Below are 17,035 nucleotides of genomic sequence, written 5' to 3' on the forward strand. Positions count from 1 at the left end.
AATAATAGATGTACCGATATAAGGTAAGGAAATCCTTGACACTCATGAACTCCTCAGAATAGAACCGAAGGGCAACACTGAAGTCAGGGACGCTAAGATAATGCGTCGTACCACCGAGTTGGAAGGAAATAGTAAGCGACTCATCGCGGCTCGACATCATGTGCTGTAGAACGAATACCGAACCAAAATCTAGTGTCAGCTCCGAGTAGGTAGGCTTGAAAATAGAGAAAAAATGGTCCCATGGATCTATAGCAATCAGTGCTCGTATGCTATCGGCCAAGTGGATCTACTCTAGGGCCGCCCACCCAATCAATGCAATGGTCCAATCCCAATGGTTGTTGTTTGAGATGCTGATATAGGTCCTCATGAGGGCCCTATGAAAACTGTAAAGAAGGATGGTGTGCGTCGGAGGTAGGGCCTAATAATGAGGTCGCGCCTGGAGTATTCCACTTTTTCAAAGCGGGAATGACGTCTTTAGTCTTACCTCACGTGCTAGTCATGATGTACCTGAAGGAAAATATAACCCCAAAAATCACCATGAAAGAAGATGGACGAAACACAACAATCATAATAAACATAATAACACAATCCAATAAAAAACACAACGACCACCGAACCTGAACTAACAACGAATCTCAATGAAATACTAAAAACATAATAAATAATAGAATGATACAATGCAAATGATAATAAAAAGAAAGAACATAACAATAAAAATGAAAACTAAATTTGATATGCAAACCAATACTAAAAAGAAAAACATATAATCGAACAACTAATCCTAATAAATAAATAGAATAAGAATAAATCTAAAACAAAACTACTAAAATAAGTACATAAAAAACAATAAGAATAATAATAAATACCAATATGAATACAATAAACATAAATAAGCAAATAAATAATAATACTAATAATTACTAAATATAAAAAATAAAATAAAATAAAATAAAATAAAATAAATAAAAAGAAAAAGCAAAGGGTAAGGGCCAAACGGTAGCAGAGACGCAATGTCGGTGTGAGGAACAGAAGGGGTAAGGGCATTGCGGGTTGGAGGAAATTGGTTGACGAAGGTGCGGGGAGCGGAAAGGAAAAAGTCAGGAGAGTTGTTTGTGTATGGGAGGTGGATGGTGGAAAGAGAAAGGAAGGGGAAAGGGGAAGGTTGCACACGACAGGGATAGATAAATGTGCGACGAGGGACGAATGGTGATAGGGGTAGTGTGCGGGATAGAGAGCCAAAGTGGACTGGTGTGTGATTAAGGCTGAAGGCTGAACTGGCGAGGGGCTTGGTAGAATAGTGGCTAGGGTTCTTGGAAGAGAAAAAAGACAAAACAAAAAGGAGAATTAAGGTTTAAAAGGGGGACATGGTCGTGGTTAGGTCCGTGTTGGGCCATAGGTTGTGTCACAGCTCTTCTGGGAATTAAAAAAAATTAAGCCCAATGTTAACACGGTCATAAAGATGCCCGTGTGCCCAGACTGTGTGCCACACACGACCAAGTGCTAGGCCATGTGTGATTATCCTTCACTTCTCCCATGCCCGTGTGCGAGATCGTGTGGAGCACAAGGTCTCACACATGCCCGTGTGATAAGTCGTGTCTTACACACAGCTGTGTCTCTGGCCCGTGTAACTCACTGGTTGGAAATAAAATTGAAAAATTCACTTTAGTGTTCATACGGCCGTGGACACACCTATGTGTCAATGACGTGTTTGTCACATGGCCGTGTTTCTAGGCTGTATGGACCACCTCAGGCCATGTAACAATCAAAATTGGAAAAATTAAGTTCCAGGACTCACACGGCCCAGGACACGCCCGTGTTTCCAAGTCGTTTGTCCTACACGACCATGTTTTCAAAGTATTTAACTCACTGTAAATTACTCTATCGTGCATACAGCCTGGGACACGCCGGTGTGGGTTAAAAAAATTTAATTTAGAAAATTATAAAATAAAGAACATAACATAAAAAAACACGTAGGTTGCGTCCCAAGAAACACTTATTTAGAGTTTAAGCTAAATTTTAGCCTGTATGTGCACGGTTACGATGGTTCTCGGAGTCAAAACTCCTCTTGCTTGTTATTAATTTTATCACCAAAATGAGGTTTAAGTTAAGTGTTGTTTACGATGTGTTACCTCTATTGTCTTGTATGGAAAAACATTTAGTACCAAAAACGGAGTAGATCCTTTTGACTTAAGCTCTGAAGGAAAAATTCGGTCTAGCAGTACTTTATCCCCAACATTGAATTGGTTTGTTCTAATCAAATGCATATCATGGTGTCGCATTGTTTCTTCATCTTGTTTTCTTGATTTCTCCTCAACATGCATTCACCATACATTTGTTCATCGAGTTGTACCATTCATTCTTCATTTATTGCTTGGTTCCTGTCACCTTGACTAAAACATGGTTCCAACACGTTTTTATGAGGAATTTCATGAAAAGAATGTTGAGCCACATCATTACTAACATTAACAGGACATTTAGTATCATCTTGCTCACTAGAGACTTTTACAAAATCACGTGCTTGCTGAGTAATCTTTTCATCACCTATACGAAGCACAAGTTAACCAATACCAACATCGATAATAGTCCTAGCAGTGGCTAAAAAGGGTCGACTTAAGATCATAGGTAGCTCACTATCCTCATCAATGTTTAATACAACAAAATCAACAAGGAATATGAAATTATCGATTTTCACAAGTACATCCTCAATAATATCCCTAGGAAATGTAATAGTTCTACCCGCTAGTTGAATACTCGTCCTAGTGTGGTTGGGTTTCCCAAGACCAAGTTGTTTAAACATTTTGTAAGGCATGAAATTTATACTAGCCCTTAAATCAGCCAAAACATTTTCAATATTTAAACTACCAATGAGACAAGGAATAGTAAAACTCCCTAAATCTTTAAGTTTGTTAGGTAGTTTGTTTTGTAGAATGGCCGAGCAAACTAAATTGAGCTCCACAATAGACGAGTCATCTAACTTCCTTTTATTTGTTAACATCTCCTTTAAAAATTTTATATAATTGGGCATCTACGAAAGAGCTTCAACAAACAGTAAGTTAATGTGTAATTTTTTTAAGAGCTTGATAAATTCACCATATTGTTCATTTGTGTGGTCTTTCTTCAACGTGTTTGGATATGGAAATCGAGGTTTGTATTCTTAGACAATTGGCTTATTCTCTTTCTTATCTTCCTTAATATCATCATTGCTCACCATAACTTCTTGCCTTGGTTTCTGTTCAGGTTCACATAACCATTCCATGTCTCGAATAACAATTGCGTAGAGCTGCTCTCTTGGGTTAGTTTCAGTATTGCTAGGCAAACTACCATGTGCTTTTTCTGAAACTAATTTAGTAAGCTGTCCCATTTGATTTTCAAGTCCTTGAATTGATGCTTGCTGATTTTCCAGTCTTGCCTTAGTGTTTTGAAAATGAGTTTCTGACACCGGGATAAAGTTTGCCAACATCTCCTCAAGGTTCAGTTTCTTCTCTTGCTGATAATATCACTGAAACCCCATAGGGGGTTGTGTTCTCTAATTTTCTTGACCACCTCAAGAAAAATTGGGATAGTTCCTCCACCCTACATTATAGTTATTACTATAAGGGTTATTTTGAGGTCTAGAATTGTTACCCATATAGTTGACTTGCCCATTCTTTGTTCTAGAACGAAGGGTAAACATTCTGAATTAATCATTCCATCTCTATTTGCATCGTATTACATCACTATATTACATCACTGGATTTGTTGGAATGCCGGTACCCGAAGGGTAAACATTCTGAATTAATCATTCCATCTCCATTTGCATCGTATTACATCACTGGATTTGTTGTAATGCATCATTGCTACTTAAGTTACAAGAAGTCATGATTCGACATAACCTTTTTGTGATTAACCTTTCATGCATTAATCCTTAAGTCCTTTATCTCTGGAATGGACACAAGTCATGGAATAGTCACATTTGCATAGTTCATCCCATGTTCCTTGATATCTTGAGTAAACTATGACATATAAATAAGTATGACATCTCATATAAACTTATTTGAGCATTACCATGCATTTCTAGTCTCAATCAAGTAGTCTAAGATATTACTCCCACTATGTAGGAGGGGCTTATCCTATATTGATCAACCATATCCCTCTACATAGGTTGTGGTATATACAACATCAGCCTTTATAGAACAACCAGTTACGGTGTACGTTTAACTGTATCAAAATATACAACTCACGATGTTGGGATAATGATGATCTCAAGTCTGAGGATCATATACATATTAATCACTATGAGTAATGTTGTGACAATTACATAATAATCCAAGAAACATACTCATAGCGGGTCAGTCCAATATGTTGTTTTCTAACATACATATTCATGTATTGATTTTGACACTCCATATCAATGAGAACTCTTTATCATCAACCAGCTACATGTTAGTCTTAATGCATTATTGTTGTCCTAGTCAACAATAATACTTGACTAAGGATCTTTTAAGAATAATCATATTATTCTTAGGACATTATTATAAAACAATTTATTTATACACATAGAAAAGAAACTGAAATGATAATGGCAACGCCTTATATTAATAAACATGGTAAATCAAGTATGTTATTACAACCATCTCATGATTGATCTTTAGGCATACTCTTACAGGTTCACCTACGTAGAAAAATATAAATAATCAATTTCCTTATTCAGTGCTTCCATTTGGTTCGACAACATAGTAACTGCATCCAGATTAAAAACATCGACTACTTTCATCGGTTTAGTTCTCATGACTTGCCACTAATAATTATTCAGTGCCATCTTCTCAATAAACTCATAAGTTGCCTCAGGTGTTTTGTTATTCAATGTTCCACCAGTTGCTACATCAATTAATTGCCTAGTCGAAGGATTCAAACTATTGTAGAAAGTTTGAACTGGTAACCACAGAGGTAACCCATGATGAGGGCACCTTCTTAATAAATCATTGACTCTCTCCCATGCATTATATAATGTCTTTAAATCAATCTGGACAAAGGAAGAAATGCCATTCCTCAACTTAGTTGTTTTAGCCGGTGGAAAATACTTAAAGAGAAACTTCTCTGTCGTTTGAGCCCAAGTAGTGATAGAACATCGTGGTAAAGAATTCAACCATTGTTCTGCCTTGCTCCTCAACAAGAATGGAAACAACCGTAAGCGAATTGCGCCATTAGTGGCCCTATTAATCTTGAAACTACTGTAAATCTCTAGAAAATTAGTCAAATGAGTATTTAGATATTCATCTTGCAAACCGTCAAATTGAACATACTACTGGTCCATCTGAATTGTGTTAAGCTTCAACTCAAAAATCTTTGCAACAATAGTAGGTCTCACAATACTCAATTCAGCCCCAATTAGAGTGGGATTGGTGTAATCATACATAGTATAAGGGATAGGATCTATAGGAGGTAGCTGATTATTCTAATTATTACCCATCGCCACTATAATATTATTTTCCTCTTGTTCGTATTCTATATTCTGTTGACTTTGCCTTGCTTCTCTAACATCTCTACCATTTCTACGAGAAGTACTTTCAATCCCACTGTAAAAAAGCAACGGTCCCAACAAGTTTCCTCTAGTCATAAACCAAAAGAAGCTGTTAGAAGCAAACAAATTGAAAATTAAAATCTAAAAATTAAATTAAAACAAAAATAAAAAATAAAAAACATAAAAATGGCTAAATTAATAGAAATAAAGTTTTCCTAATATTTTAGTCATCGACAATGACGCCAAAAACTTGATAGTCACAGAACTAACTAAAAATACGATAAGGGCAATTGCACCTATCGATAAATAGTATAGCTGCGGTGAGTAAAGTTATCGTATCCAAAATGACTAAAAATATTAGTAATTACCGTTTTTCTATTAGTTAACCAATAAATTGGAGTGATTGGTTGAAACTAACATTTACTAAATTAATTAACTAAAGAACTCGACAGAGAATAAATCGGGAAAATAATTGTATAATAACTAAGAAGCTAAACAATAACCAGGAAAGAATCCACCTAGACTTCGTCTATCATTATGAATCTGAATTAAACGATTTAGTCACTTGGTATCTTGATCCGTAGAAATCTCGAAATTATGTTAATATCTCTTTTGAGAGTAAGAGAAACTAACTCTAGGTTGATTAATTGAAATTTTTTTCTAATTAAAACCTATTTTGTTGCATTAACTCAATCTATGGATTCCCTTATTAGATTTGACGCTAATCCGCTAGATTTATGTCATCATATTTCTGGAATTGCATGCAACTCCACTCAGTTATGCTAGATCTACTCTTAAACAGGGACCTTTCCTCATTTTATTTAAGCACATTAAACATTAATTAATATTTAGGAAATATTAAAACAAGAGATAAGCTTTCAAAACATTTAATCTATGCGAAAGCTTTTAAAACAGATTGCGTAATCGTGAGTATTTTGTTAAAACGTTTGGTTCTTTTGAAAACTCAAGTTTTCCTAAAAACTAGTAGTTATAAATTAAGAATCCCAAATTTAAGAAAAATCCATAGAGGCCATATTTATAATAAAATTTCCAAATGAAATTTAAAATCATAGTTAAGTACGAGACAGAGTCAAATAAGGTTGTGTGGCCACCACTAAGTCCTCCGCCGCACTGATCCGTCTAAGCCTAGGGATTACTTGTATAGATAAATTAGAAGGGTGAGTTTAGAAAAACTCAGTGTATAATTCCCCATATAGAACAGGCTGGGCCTAGGCCCTTTTAGTACGAGATTCAATTTCAGTTTTGGCCTTAGCCCATTTTAGTATAGAAGCAGTGATGCATTAGGGTCTTGGCCCATTACAATTTTAGTAATCAGTACAGTAATAGATATACAATCATAAAATCCTACCCAGCCAGCCTCTACACACCATTTCTGTCCAACCTTACACTCCATGTGGGGATATTATCAACCCACCCATCCCTACACTCCAAAAAGTACCAAATGCAGCATTAAACAATGGTTTGCAGCTGAGCTGTCAGTAAATTAGGTCCGAGGACTTCTAGTACACTTCCTCTGCATAATACCAACCTCCAACCCAATGCACTGCAATAAACAATTATGACATGCTATATCATGGCAGCAGTGCATACAATGTCAACTTATTAAATATCATCATGCTCGATAACATGTAAATGTATATATCAGTCGTACAGTCATTTCAGTCAATTAGGGGTCTAGGTAAGCTTACTGACCCTACAGTAGGTCCACAGTCGACTCGGGCGATCCGTGTAACCTTAGTAATAAAATAGTGAAAATGGGCCTACAAGCCCATGATGTTCACCCGGGCCTGTCGACCCACATGGCCCAAATTGACCTTGGCCATATAGATCACATGGCTTGGTCCAAAAATCCCACATACTTAAGTGGGGCCCACAAGCCCGTGTGGCCTACACGACCTAATTCGGTCCGGCCCGTGCATCACACACAGCTTACTTTATCGATCACATACCCGTGTTCTATCACACAGCCTGCCACAGTGGCGACCACATGCCTGTGTAGCGTCAACAGCCTCATTTTCTGGCTTTTCGCCATTTACTGTTTTTAGTGTTGTGGTTACACACTTGTAACGTTTTTGAGGCAAAAGCAACTCCAAGCAATCCCAAACCTATAATTGACCAAAATACTACTTAGTTAGTCACTTAACTGATGAATTAAAACCAACCCGAATGGGTTACTCAACTATTAAGCGATTGAAACTTACCCCTAACGCTTCAAATCGATTTGATTATGAAGTAGTACCAGAAGAGTCTCGATCCAAGTGAAAAGATGTTGCCCAAACAACATAATAAACCCTAGTCAGAAACTTAACATTCTCAACCACTAACCACATAAAATCACTTACCGAAGTTGTCCACGAAACGCCAAAAGAAGGAACAAAAGTGCAATTGTATTCGAGATGAAAGCAGAAGTGAAAGAAAAATGGGAAGAGAACGGTAGGTTTCAGCAAAAGAGAGAAGAAATCCCAAAGGAAAATCGACAGAATTTTTGGAGAGAAACAACGTAAAAAATATGAGTACTTACCGAACGATCCTAGTTAATCAATGAACGACACAAGACACAATGGAAAGAAGTTGAGAAGAAAAAAGAATGGGTGAGCACAAGAATTTCAACAGTAAAAAAATAATAAAAAAGGAAAACGGCAGCAGAAAGGAGGAAGAGGAGAAGAGAAAACTGAAAATTCTATCATTGAGGAAAATAAAGAAGATAAAAAAATATGAATAGAATAATTCAATAAGAATCTCGATAACCCTAAAATCTCTTAATTCACTACTAAATTCTCTCCGTCAAACTTCCACTACCTAATTGGGATAATTTGAAACTCCTCCATCCCTTATTTTTCTCCTCAAATCACTCCAACACCTTCCAAAACTGTACCACCCAAAACCCGACCTAGGAGTTATGGTTGAATTTGGTGGTGTCATATTGAGGTTATTAGTGTTAAACTTGTTTTCATTGAAATCCTTAAAATCAATTAATCATTTTGTTATTAAACGGTGATTCCAAAACGGGTTGTTCATTTCCAAGCCTGCATCATTGAAAGCTAATCACTTTTAAAACATTATAAATTTTCCAAGATCTCATTTATTACGAAAGTTTTTTTAGAAAATGTTGCGAAAACGTGGTGTCTTTGAAAATAGTTACCTTTTAAAACTCGTCTTTTTCTACAACTAGCAGCTTATATCAAACTAAATAAATAAAAACCCAATTTAAAGTTATAACTTTAAAGAGGCATTTTTACGTAAAAATACCCAAATTCAGTCACTTATAAATCAAAAGCTAAAAATGAAAGCTGATGCTGTTGTGTGGCCATCATCGAGTCCCTCACAGCACCGACCCACCTACAACTGGGGATTACCTGTACAGTTAAATAGAGGGGTGATTTTACGAAAACTCAGTATGTAATCCCCTAACAAGCAAACAGTGAATTAAACAGTAGATAAATGCAGTTTGGGCCTGAGCCCGTTACAATAACAATCCAGTTCAGTGTGGGCTTAAGCCCTTTCCCGTAACAGTAAACGATTGGGCTTGAGCCCATCACAATGCCAGTAATCAGTAGGGCATTTGCTCAATTTCAGTAATAGTATCAGTGGGGCCTTAGCCCATAACAGTAACAGATATCAGTCATGCAGTGAACAGTATGTAATATCATTAATCGATGTAGTAACAATACAAAATCATTAATCAATGCAGATATGCAGTTAGAAATCCTACCCAATCCAGCCTCTACACACCACTTCGTCTCGCCAAACACATCATGTGGGGATAAAATTGACCCACCCAGCCAGACACACCGAGATTAGCACCGGTTGCGGCACTAAACAGTATTTCAGCAAAGCTGCTAGTAAAATAAACGGCATATAGCCATCAGTAGGTCCACAGTCGTCTTGGGCGACCCGTGCAACCTTATCAGTAGGGTACACTTCCTCCAAATATAACAACCCATCCCCATGCAATATATCGTGACATAATATCATACGTGTATGCAAAATGTCATGCTCAATCATAGTCCTACATATCATAGAGCAAATCAGTCATACATAACATAAGGCCATAACAGTCATTTCATCTTCTAGGGTATAACAGTCATTTTACCTATGGGGGTATTTCGGTTATTTTACCCTATGGGGGTATTTCGGTCATTCTACCCTATGAGGGTATTTCGGTCATTTTACCCTATGAGGGTATTTTGGTCATTTTACCCTATGGAGGTCTTTCAGTCATTTTACCCTATGAGGGTATTTTAGTTATTTTACCCTATGGGGTATTTTGGTAATTTTACCCTATGGGGGTATTTTTGTCATTCTACCCTATGGGGGTATTTTGGTCATTTTATCCTATGGGGGTATTTCAGTTATTTTACCCTGTAAGGGTATTTCGGTGATTTTACCCTGTGGGGACATTTTGGTCATTTTACCTTATGGGGGTATTTCAGTCATTCTACCTTATGAGGGTATTTCAGTCATTTTACCCAATGGGGGTATTTTGGTTATTTTTCCCTGTGGGGACATTTTGGTCATTTTACCCTATGAGGATATTTCGGTCATTTTACCCTATAGGGGTATTTCGGTCATTTTACCCTATGAGGTATTTCGGTCATTCTACCCTATAGGGTATTTTGGTTATTTTACCCTATGGGGTATTTCGGTCATTTTACCTTACAGGGGTATTTCGGTCATTTTACCCTATGGGGGTATTCCGATCATTTTACCCTAATAGGGTATTTCAGTCATTTATCTTATGGGCTCGAAAGGTCCACAGTTGCCTCGAGCGACTTAGGTAACCTAAATGGTAAAAATAGTATAAATGGGACCAAGGCCCATTACTCGGCCCAAGTGGGCCCACACGTTTGTGCGTCCCGTTCAGCCCAGAATTCGCCACGACTATGGGATCTATATCGCCGAGTTCAGTATTAGCCACAATTCGTGGATTTCATCCGTGTGGGGCCGACGAGCCCATTGAGCCCACACGGCCCATTTCGGCCCAACGTGGCCCATTACGGCCTAAGCCCATGAAAATGCTTATGGAGGCCTCTACAGTCTATCTCCCATGTTTCGCGGGTTGGGCTTACCACAGGAGCGATCGCACGCCTGTGTGGTCTTAAACGCCGTATTTTCGACTTTGCCGTTCTACGATTGCAATGGGGTGTTTCCACACCTGTTTACGAGAAGATGCACAGACAGTCCTCGAACACTTCCGAACCTATGTTCACCCATAACACTCGATTAATCACATATCAATTGAATTAAAAAAAAAGAATCCTATTCATTACATATAACTTCTTGATTGACAATCACTTACCTTGATTGAACAACCGAATCCCTAAGCACTTCACTCATCGGAACAACGTTGGTCACTAGATCTCGGGGTTATTACCTGCAATCCAGTTGAATCGCTTAATATCAATTATCTATTAGAACGATTTAAGTCAAAACGAACACCAACTTACCGAAAGTATAAAACCTTAGAATAAGATGGTATACAAAATCGGCCAAGAGCAAGGAAATAGTCAGCACAAAAAGGGTAGAAAAAGGAGAGCAAATCTGGAAGAAGGGAGGAGAATGGTTAGGGGACGAGAAGGTTTCGGTAGAGGGTAAAGAAAGAAAGAATGAAAAAGGTGAGAAGATAGATTAGCCACCAGTGGAATTACTTGGAAAAGAAAGAAAAAGAGACAATGGAGAAAGCCACTATTCGGCCAAAGAGAGGTTGCCAACACCAAACAAAACGAGACAGAACAATATGCACAAACCCCTACCACATCAGCCTTCAAGCAAAAAGAGTGAAAACTTCTCACAAAATCGAAATGGAAGTATACCAAAAATGAGCAAAAATCCCCTCTGGCCAATCTTTCCTGGGTACAAAGTCCAATTCCGGCACACCTCTCCTCTCCCCTCATATCCCTTGATTTTCTCCTCAAATCTCTCCTCTTATCCCTCATTGAATCACTCCACCGATTTCTCCTCAACTCCCCCAACAACTCCATTCAAATTCCATTCAAACTCCCCTTAGCTGTGTTTCAGTCCAACTCCACTACCTACACAGCTCAAGCAGCAAAATAAATACTTCATTGCGCAACCCTAGACTTGAACCTCAAACCTTATAGTTACACAACACGCCACTTTGCCACTAGACCACCAGCTATTTTTGTGTCATAAAACAAGCACTATTATTTATAAGGCCTATATGTCAGTGTCCAAATTTATTTAAGAGCAAAACTAAAAATTCTGCAGAAGCCAAAACTTGAACCTAGGCTTCTCAAACACTCCCAAACACTTCTAAATCACTTAACCACTGAAGCAGACATTCATTTATGTCACTTCCATGCACAACTAAATATTTATGTGCAGTCTGCTAACTGTTCCCTTGTTCAAAACCTGTTTCTTCTAGGCCCAAAATTCGAGGTGTTACAAAAACCGTCCACCACTTCCTCTCAACTACCAAATTCAAATTCCACTCAAACACTTCAGCATTTCGGCTAAACCAAAACACCCACACGTCACAAGCAGCAAAAGAAATCCCATTTGCACAAACAGGGGTTCAAACTTCAGACCTCTTGCTCCTTTGCTCTCCACTTAACCACCAGACCAATAAGCCCATTCTGACATATTTTACCAATATTTAATTAAAAGTCTACTGACTAGTGATAGGTCTTTGTTTAAAAAAATACAAAAATTTTCCCAAGACAAGGCTTGAATTTGGGACCTCCCAAACACTCCCAGAACACATAACCACTAAAGCTGACAGATATTTATGTCATAAATACACAAAAACAAACATACAAACTTTAGGGTGTTACATGTCTCTTAAAATATGTTACATTTGTTTGATTTTCGCTCGTTTTTAGCTCCTTTTGCTCCCAAATGCTCTCCTAAGTATAAAAACATGAATTTGAATGATTAAGATTATAAAATTCACCAATTTGCATAAATAATCATCCAAAACACATTAAGAATAAGATTAAAATATGTTACTTTTATCACTTATCATTAATTCATCCTTTTTGATTTCCAAGCTCTCCAAACACAAAATCTCTCTTCAATTTTGAAGAATACTCATGTTTTCAACCTCAATTCCTCTAAAGTTCTTCACACATTGAAAACTTGAATTAGCTTCATACATCGTCAATTTTGCAAAATTTAGGTAACATTCTAACTTTTCATGATCAAACTAAGTGTGTTAGCTTTTCAAATTGAGTTTTAATTTATTAAATCAAGATTTTAATAAATCATTTGATTTTAAGTTGATTTTAAGCATGATAATGGTGGATCTCGTTTTAGTTAGGTAAGTTGCAGTGTCAAAGTTATTCTCAACTTATATCGATCCTATTAAAAGGTTTTTAAAGTCAAATTTAAATATCTTTAAGAAATTCAAAGAATTTGGACGTTTTCCCCTTTTTAATGAACATGTTTAGCTTGATTTTTTTTTTGGAAAAATGAGATCCATGTAATTGGCCTAAATTGAAGGTTTAAATATGTAATTAGGTGATATTTAGAATTTTTGGAATCAAAATTAAGGTTTAGTAGCTAGATTTGAGTGGTGAAATCGCATTTTTGACAAAACTAGCTAGTTTTCGGTAAGTATGATAGGTGAGTTGTGGTATGCATTTTTATATGATTTGAATGTATTTGAGGTTATTTATAATGTGTTTGTAATGCATTTAATGTGAATGCAAAGCGTTAGACTCATCGAGAGCTTCCATGAGCAAGGTGAAAGGGAAAGAAAAGCTCGGTTGACATTATTGTGCAAGAAGTATCGACAAGGTGAGTGGTTTGGTGTGCTACAATTAAGCACAATTCAAAATGTTAAAGGGGAGCTTAGGAAGCCTAATCACCTATCCTAAGTTTCATGAGTAAGTGTTTCTAGTTAAACTAATGATGATTTGTAAATGATGCTTAAATATGAGATGTTTTGTGATGTATATTGAGATGACAAAGAAAATGTTATGTGTTTATGACTGAATATGATATGAGACTTGAATATGTGATATGAACATGAGTTGTGTGATATGTGAAAGTGTGTGCATAAAACAATAAGTATACATGTTTAAATGGATGTGTTTGGAGGGTATATTTGGTTGTGTGTTTGGAGGCTATGTTTGGTTGTGTTTGGTGAGTGATAGCTTTATGCTACACATTATATTGGTCGTATTTGGAAATCTAATTATCCAATGTAATATATTTTGTATATATGCTTCATAATCACATTATGCCAATGCTATAAATTATGCTTGATTGCTTACCATGATTTATTGTGGTAGTATGCTCTCTTCTAACTTTGGATATTGTGATTACTTGTGGCGACCTTTGAGCACTCACTAAACTTGAAAAAGCTCACACTCTTTTATGTTTAACAATGCAAAGACATAGCTGAATCAAAAAGGAGAAGTGAGCTACCAAGTGATCCAAAAAGCAAGGCAATTTAACTTGAGATGTTTGATGTGTTTCCAACTCAATAAAGAAGGCAATGTGGGACTAATCTAGAAGGTTTTAGACTTTGAACTATTAATGGTTTGTAAATGGACAATATGGACAATTTTGATGGTTTTTAGAACTTTTAAAATTGGTTGGGATAAATGCTTTCAACATAATGCTTTGAAAATTTACATGACTAGGTTTTGTATATTCAATTTTAATATGGTAACTTCATATTTCTTAAAATGGTTTTACTGGGTATTTTGAATAAAATTACGATGTAGTCTTTAAACTTTGTTTTGAAATTAAATGAGCTTTAAATGTTGTTTTGAGTTGTAATTTTCTCTAATGGTTTAAAATAAATTTCCCAAGACACTCGTGGTATTAATTTTATGATTTATGTGTTTATCATTGATGTTGTGTAAAATGATGATTTTACCCTCGGTCCTTTTTGTTATATTATGACAAACGAAGCATGGTTTAGGTTTATTTTTTGTTTAAAAATAACTTATATAAGAATGTTTTAGATTTGTGTGATGGTTGGTTTGTGGTTTGTTGGTTGACTGGTAAGTAGAGTCACATCAGTGGCTAATGTAACGTTCCGAATTCGGGTCAGTCCATTGCAGCCAGGTTTGGAGCGCTACACTTGTTGATGTGGTAATTATAAAAAAGGTAAATAACTTTTTTATCCCTTGATGTTTGCAATTTTTATTAATTTGTTCCATACTCTTTAGAAATACGTAGAAATAAAAATATAATTTAAAAAGATAAAAATATAATTTTTTAAATTAAAAATTTTATAAGTCCATAAAAATTTTCAATTTTTTCTTTTTAAAAAGTTTTTAAATTTTTTTATAGTTTTACATATAATTTGTGATTTTATTAAAAAAAACTAATAAATTTCAAAGACATAACAAATCTGAAGTGAAAACTTAAAACGAACAAAAAAGAGTTTCACGTTTTGATCTTTATCTACTTGAATCCTTCGACTCTCCCACTAAAAATTGCCACAAGTTTCTTCTGTTTTTGACACAGGTTGGATGAAGTAGGTACATCAGCCTGGGATAGTGGAGATGGAGGCACAACAAGGTAGGAGTGAAAACATCAAGGCTAGGGCAATCAACCTAGGTAAAAAGCTGCAATGATGAGCAATGAAGGGTCGATGCAAGGGAGAGGCTAGTACTGGAGAATGCGAATCGATCAAGGCAGGCAACAGTGATGTAAGAACGGCGTAGCGGTGAAACGAAGAAAAATAAAAAAGATGGAAAAGGAGAGAAAAGACCTTCGATTTTGAGTGGGACTTTTTGGTTTTTTTTTGTTATTTTCTCGTGCAAATTAAATTCATATTTATAGTAAAAACAAACTTAAGAGTTCTAGATTAATGTAACTTAATTATTTAATCAATCTACAAGATGAAAATTGAAAGTAAATAAATAAAAGCTTGGTAGGCTGTCGAGACCTTCAAAAATAAATCTTGCTCGTAAAGAAAGAAAAACAAACTGTTGTAGAGTGGTGAGAAAGGTCGAATCCGTGGGAAGTATAAATGTGAATAAAATTGAGGGGGGTTTAATAGTTCAATTTGGAATAAAAACTAATAACAAATAATGTAGTAAAAACAATAAGATTTAGGAAAATACAATGTTTGATAAATATCCAGTTAAGGGAAAGCGTAGTTTTTAATTATTGAATTGATCATTTTTTTTGCAAATAATTATTGAAACATCTTGAAAAAATTGATTATAGCTACTCGAGGCGCTCTAATAGCCTAATCACTCCTTATTTTCTCAGTAATCAAAGAGACGCTTGAATGATTTCTTCTCTTGTTGATAAACAGTCCTGTGGAGACGCTCTTAGGATTTAACTTACCAATAGCCTTATGATTTATGTAACACCCCTAACCCGTATCCGTCGCTGAATTAGGATTATGAGGCATTACCGAACAAACACAACCATCCTTAATAAACAAAGACATTAAAATCTAATTAATATAGACATTGCAAACTAGCAAATCCATAAGAAAATAAACCATTTTAGTATGGCTATTATAATCATATACAAAACAACAAAATACGACCTTCAAAACATTTATCTAATCTATACATGCCCTAGTTAGAATTTAAATATTTAAAATACCGAGATAATAGATAGGGTGATGAACTTGTTGACGATCCCGAGCTTGAAGCTTGATCTAAAATCTATAAAAGCAGAGACGTAAGCGAACAAAGTAAGCTTATATAGCTTAGTAAGTCTATAACATAACTAAAGTATATATATAAGTCATATAATTTCCAAATCAAATTCAATGAAGTCGTAAATAACACAAATAATTATTATATTAGCATTTCTTTGTCTTTAAACCATTTTATTTATAATCAAATATATATATATATACCTAATAAACATTATAACCGAATGCAAACATATTCATCAAAAACTTATAAGCAAATGTATATACACCTCAAATACATATATATATATATACTTATCAAATGCATTTGCGAATATATATATATCAATTGCTTATCAAATGCATATACCTAATGCATATATATTTAATATATGCATATACCGAATGCACACATATATATATAATAATTACTTAGACCGAATATACATATGTTCATCAATTTAATATAACCAAAATCATATGATTGAACATTTGTATACTCGTCAAATATATGTAACTGAAAAAAAACATATCGAATATTTATCTATTCATCAATTCCACATAATCAAAATCATAGCTATATCAATTGCATATTCTCACATAATTTAAACAGATTCACCGGCACTTAGCCTACTAGGTATTAAAATCTGATTTGGTACACCGGCTTTTAGCCTGCTAGACTTATAGTCCGAAACGTATCACCAGCATTAAGCCTACTAGACGTATAGTCTGAATAATTTCACCAGCATCAAGCCTGCTAGACCTAAAGTCTGAATTATTTCACTGGCAATAAATCCGATTGGTACTGAGCTTTAACAAAAGAATCTCAATTCACAGAAGTTGTATCTCATAATTGTATACAAAATCCACTTAAAATTCAGCTCAATATTCCTAACTTATATCTTTGAAACACATGGATATAAATCCCAATCATCAAA

General features: G+C 35.5%; 1 non-coding gene across 1 annotated transcript; it reads left to right on the forward strand.

Annotated features, from left to right (window-relative positions):
- The first annotated feature begins 4,928 nt into the window (after positions 1-4,928).
- LOC128034285 (small nucleolar RNA R71) lies at positions 4,929-5,035 on the forward strand. Its single transcript, XR_008190415.1, has one exon. It is a non-coding gene; the product is annotated as a small nucleolar RNA R71 (small nucleolar RNA).
- The last annotated feature ends 12,000 nt before the right edge of the window (positions 5,036-17,035 follow it).

Source organism: Gossypium raimondii, chromosome 10 (assembly GCF_025698545.1).
Source record: "Gossypium raimondii isolate GPD5lz chromosome 10, ASM2569854v1, whole genome shotgun sequence".
NCBI lineage: Eukaryota > Viridiplantae > Streptophyta > Magnoliopsida > Malvales > Malvaceae > Gossypium > Gossypium raimondii.